Here is a 6000-nt window from a genome sequence, read left to right as displayed (position 1 = left end):
TGTTGGGTCCCATGCTTCGCTTCTTCTGTTTCACCGGTTTTGCCCATGTGTAAGTTTTTAGCCGGTGCTCGGTTAAGCTTCTAGGGACTCCTGTCATGTCCCCATGTTGAAATGCAAACACATCTATGTTGTGGAGAAGCACTCCTTCAGGGCACTCTTGCATTTGTCACTTAAGTGGCTTCCCACTTTAACCGTTTGTTCTGGGAACCTGTCGCTAAGGACCCACTCTTCTACTCCCTTTTTCTGGGGTTTCACAGGTGCTACCTCCTTGGATACGGAAGAGATTACCTCGTAAGTAGATTTAACCCAGGCTAGACCCTTCGGTGTCTGAAATACTAAAGCTCCGTGGGGGGTGGATGCCTATGCCTGTAGGTCTCCAATTCCAGGTCTTCCTAGAATTGCGTTGTACTTTGAGGGTGCCCGGACCACCGTGAAGGTCAGATTTATCGTTCGAACCCGATCCCCCACCCCTACTGTGAATGGGAGCCTGATCTTTCCCAAGGGGTGTGATATACTGTTGTTGAATCCCACCAAGGGGATGGAATCTTCTTCCAACCAGTCTCTTGCATCTCTGTCGAATCTAAGGAAACAATGCTCGTATAGTACCTCGACACCGGACCCTCCGTCCACATGTATTCGAGACACCTTATGGCCAGCTATTATGGCCGAGATGTTTAGGGGAAGTCGTTGCAGTTCGCTTTCTTCCAGGTATGGCATAAGGATGGGAGCTTTCATGCAGTTCGGGGAGCCCAGGATCCTGGCTTTTACACTCCGGGTGGTATCGAATTCATTCCTTCTTCTAATCATATCAACATCTGCCCTCCCAGGCTCCCTTACATCTCTTCCCTTGCGGCCCCCCCTCCCTCTTTGATTTCTTTAACCAGATGGGCTAGCCTTCCCGTTTTCACCGCGGTCTCTATTTCCCTTTTCAGGTACATGCAGTCATCGGTTTTATGGCCAAAGCTTTTGTGAAAATCACAGTACTCATTTGGTTGTGCCTTCGGCCCGGGTTTTATGGGTGGTGGCCTTGGGAAGGAGTTCTTTACCCTTTCCGTGGCCAGTATCTCACTCGGTGTCTTGGTGAGCGGGGTGAAACTATCGGAATACAGAGAGGGACCCCTCCCTCCGGGTCTGTACGGGGAGTATGAGGGTCTCACTCTGTCGTGCATCATTCTATCAAAAGCAGGTTTTCGGGAGTAAGGTGTACCTTTGTCAGGGGGCTTTGTGGTTGGGGTGACCCTCCGAGGTGTGACATCCGTCTCCTTGGCTTTGCTGACCGTGTCTTTCCTTCTGACAAAGGCCCTGACCCTGTCCATGAGGTTGTCAAATGAGTGGGGAAACTCCTCCCCCAGTTTTTCACACAGCTGTGCATGCTTCAACCCGTTTATGAAGCTACTGATCTTCATGTAACACCTCGAAAAATTTCATCCAATAATGTCTTGACACGTGTCATAAGGTTCCGGTATGTGAAAACATACTTTAGAGGGACTAAAAGTGACAAACGGTGAAAACTATGGAACGTAAGGGTCCAAAGTGTCAACAATGGATAAATAGGCTCTATGATAACCCCACATAATGTTTATAACCTTAAACGGATGGTTCATGGATCATACGACGCGGAAATTGCACAAAAGTGAAGTATTGTAAACTATAGGGGCCAAAAGTGTCAACATGTTTAATTTATACCTCTGAGTGAACTTTTGGCAGACCCGAAGCTTTGTATAGCTAAAATATACCCACTAGAATATGTGGTAAAAATTTCATGAAGTTTCGTCAACGTATGAGAAAGTTATGGCCAAAACCGTACTTAAGGGACTAAAAGCGTCAACGTCGAATTTCATGGCTTTTCGGTTGAGCGCAAAGTTATCCGAGGGCATTACCATGTTGGTAAAAGTCCTAAGGTTCTTAAAAACCAAGTTTGGGGGTTTACGGGTCGAGAAAAGTAGCCGAAACATCGCGTACAAGCTCAGGGACCATTTCTGCCAAACTTGAAACTTGTTTGGCTGAACCAGGGGTCAGGCGACCCGCCTGGGAAAGCCCAAGCGGGCCGCGTGGGGCTGCCAGCGACAGAAAACTCATTTTGGGTCGATTTGGGTCCGAATTTGAGTTGATTACAGTTGTTCTTGCCTCCAAATGCTCCAATTAGAAGCCATGCATGGCTAGGCAAACAGTAAACCTCAAAATTGCAGCTTTAAATCCGAATTCATCTCATTCTTGGGCATTTACAATTGGGAACAAGAGCTCTCAAGACTTGCAAGACTCTCTCAAGCTTTCTGGAACTAATCTGATCAACAAGGCCGACTTCTAGTGTTCTCTAAACACCTATAGGACCCTTGTAAGCTTTCAATTCGTTCTTTAATCCGTCTTGTTGTGATTATTGATAAAAGTCAAACTGGGTGTTCATAAGCCTTGACTTTCCGATTAAACGGATTTCTTTCAGTCATTTCTCGAATTGAAACTTGTTATAGATTGGTATTTATGTGGGAAACAAACCCTCAAAAGGGTACCCTCTGATTCCCACTGCATGCGTGCTAAATGTCGAGTCAAACCTATTTCTAAAAAGTCAACAGAAGCGATTTATGTGAAAAATGACATAAGTAATGATATAGATGACATGCAATCTGATTGATCATCATAAATAACTTATAATACATATAAGAATGTGTTTTAATCATCATCAACTCGACAATCTATAGTATAGACACGAATCGGAACCGAAAGTCTTGTAAAACGATTATTTCGTAGACTATCGATTCGGATTCGTACATGCATGTTCGAGATCTGTATTGGAAAGTATTTTTAACCATTTTTATTTTGGTTAAGCTTTCTGGAATTTTTGTTAATAAAGTCTATGCTTAGCCTATTCGAATGCATGTTTCCGATTTATGCATAAAGTTGACTATCTTGCCCTTTTTGATATAAAACGTGATTTTTGGAAAAGTGAAAGAGTAGAAATCTTTATTTTTATTATATAAACTTGCACCGAAAATTTCGGATCAGTTGGTGGTCCAGATTGTGAGTTATGGCCATTAGCGTAAAACTATATTATAAATTTACATAATCGGTCCTTTTCGCGTATGACCTATTTCTGGCCACGTTTTGATACAAAACTTTCTACCAACTGATGTATTATAATATTCTGGGAATTTAGATGATTTTTAATTAATTTTTGGCTGAACGGATCCTAGATCGCCTAATTATTTCGGGTTATGTCGGTTTTGACCGTTTAAGCCATAAACTGAGTTTTACACATCCTTTTGACCCGAAACCTTTTCCTACTGATTTTATATGAGGAATAAATTATTTTAAGTATTTTGGAAATATAAAAATCTCAGATTTATTGTGAAAACCCGAAAACGCCCTTAAATCGCATTTCTAGCATTTTAAGCGCATAGTAAGCGTTATACTCGTTTTAAACATATAAGACTTGTACCTACTGATGTAAATTGCATATTTTCATATAATAACAGTACGTATAAGTATATAAACTCAGACTTCCAGTTTTGGCATTTTTAGCCCTTGTGAAATTACTAAAATACCCCTACGGTGCATAGTTTGGTTTTAAATGATAAATCTGATATATGGGTCATGCCCTACTGATATAATATGTTATATTAAGTATATTTACTGTATGAACCAGACCCGAAACTCAGATTTCTAAATTTACTCTTTTATGATCTTTTAAATGACCAAAATACCCTTTTAAGGCGTAAATTGGGTTTAAAATTATTCCGGGCAATATAGGACATAACTTACTGATATTATATCATAATTAAAGCATATTATATCTGGGAACTTGCATTTGAATCATTTGACTACCCGTATCTCCCTTTTTGCGTTCGGTCCGGTTTACGTAACTAGTTTGCGTAGATTGACCGAAACGGGTCAAACATTATCATTTTTGTCTCAAAATCCAGAATGTATTTAGTATACCCATATTATACAAGTATTCGAACTTGTCGGGTCTAAATAACGTTCTATCCGGTCTTCGCTTAATCGTGCGCTTGAACCGTATACTTCCTTAAGACTAACCGGTCTAAGCTTAGACTTAATTAAAGACCCGTTAGTAATCTAATTGGTTATTTATACCATCGTTCCAGACTAGAGCCTTCCGGTAAATTGTACCTACGCTTACTTAAGTGAATACGGCTGAGTTATTATAATTCTTGCAATTTAAGACAGGAGCTAGCTCAGGTAAATACATCTTAACTTATTTTCGCTATTACGGGCTTGGGATACGGTAATATAAATACCGCATGGTCAGGTATGGGATTCGAAGACCAATGTGTCGGGAAATCCAAATAACCTGTTTTTAATTCGTATTGCTTGACTGAAACATTGGGGGTTAATGCGACCGTGTCCTGGATATCCTTGACTCATTAAATGAAATGGCCACGACCTAAGCACGGGGTGTAGGCATACACCTGACAGACGCTTTATGCTATTAATTGATTATACCCAATAAGGGATTCCCAATAAGGGAATAGTGGTGTGTCGGTTAATCTTGAACCGGCATAGGACCGGGCCCCGTATGTAGAGCAAGTTATGTAAAACTGATAACATGAGATATAGTTTATCCCAAGTATAAAAGATTAATCTTACCTTGTGCGTTTTAATCAAGTGTCAAAATAGTTTTGTGCCTTGTGCGCCTAAACCAATTTTCATAAACTCTTTTCAAATGAGTCAGTTGAGTGTATTTACCAGTGAAAACTGACGTATTTTCCAAAGTCTAAGTGACAGGTACAAGTACGTAATAGGCTGGAAGCTGCTCAGGGCATTAGTATGGAATCTTGCAAGTTCTAGGCGTCTAAAGTCTGTTGAACATTTATCTTATTTTATTTGATCCGCCTGTGGATCCGTTTCAACTACTTGTGATATTAAATATTACGTTTATGTAAAGTTGAAATGAATCTATTTCTGCTTCCGCTGTGCATTTATATATTGTGTTGTTTGACTATGATGTTATCAACTACGTCACGTTACCCCCACCGGGCCCACCGGTGACACGTGGAAATTTGGGGTGTGACAGGTTGGTATCAGAGCCAACATTGAGTGAATTAAACACTAGCTTTTGTGTTTAATCTCAATGACACAATTGCACATTCCTAAATCTTCTGAGTCTAGACTTAACATAGGAATACTCCCGATTCTAATCTGGAATTTACTGCTTCCAATTATTTTATACATTGGATACGTCGCCAAGCGAAGGAGCCGTAACAGGAGTTCTCCACACCCGGAGTCCCGAGATGCTGAGCCCCGTACCACGGCTAAAGTGAAATGAACATCCAAGGAGAAAGCATTCAGAAATAAAATGAAGAAGAAGCTCCTTTTACTGAAGATCGTTTCCTTATTAGTCCTTATAAGGACATATTTATCTTTCAGTCCCTGCGAGGACAACATTATTCCTTTCAAGTCCCGCTTAGGGCAACTTTATACTTTTACTTTTATATAATGGAATGATTACGTTTGGATTTTCATTCTAAATAAGAAATATTAAATAAATGGAAAATATCAATTTTTATTTGATTTGCCATTTAACAAGAATCTTAGTAAGGTATAACCTAGCTTGAATGCCTTATTAACAGGCCTGGCCGTGACGGTAAAACCTGGTTGAAAAGATTCAACTCCCTGTTAACGTCTGAAAACATGTTAACATTCCTGGCTGAGCGTGATCTGTAGAATCACACAAGCCACCCTTTTTAATAAATTATCTACAGATTATATCTGTATACAAGTCTGATAATGACTTGATGCCTACGGGTAATAAAATTTGAAAATTTGGAATTTATTTAAAAATTCTCTGCAAGTAAAATAGCCATCCATTAAGGATGAAGTGCCTACGGGTAATAAATTTGAAAATTGGGATTTATTTAAAATTCCCTGAAAGTAAAATAATCATCCCTTAAGGATGAAGTGCCACGAGCTATAAAACACTGTCCGATTGCGACATCGACAGTTGTGAATCTTTTGAGATTCCCTGTCCTAAGGGGGTGAGCTATG

The sequence above is a fragment of the Helianthus annuus genome, chromosome 12, assembly GCF_002127325.2.
Source record: "Helianthus annuus cultivar XRQ/B chromosome 12, HanXRQr2.0-SUNRISE, whole genome shotgun sequence".
Classification (NCBI taxonomy): domain Eukaryota; kingdom Viridiplantae; phylum Streptophyta; class Magnoliopsida; order Asterales; family Asteraceae; genus Helianthus; species Helianthus annuus.
The sequence above is the reverse complement of the archived record's forward strand: the minus strand, read 5'-3'. Positions refer to the sequence as shown.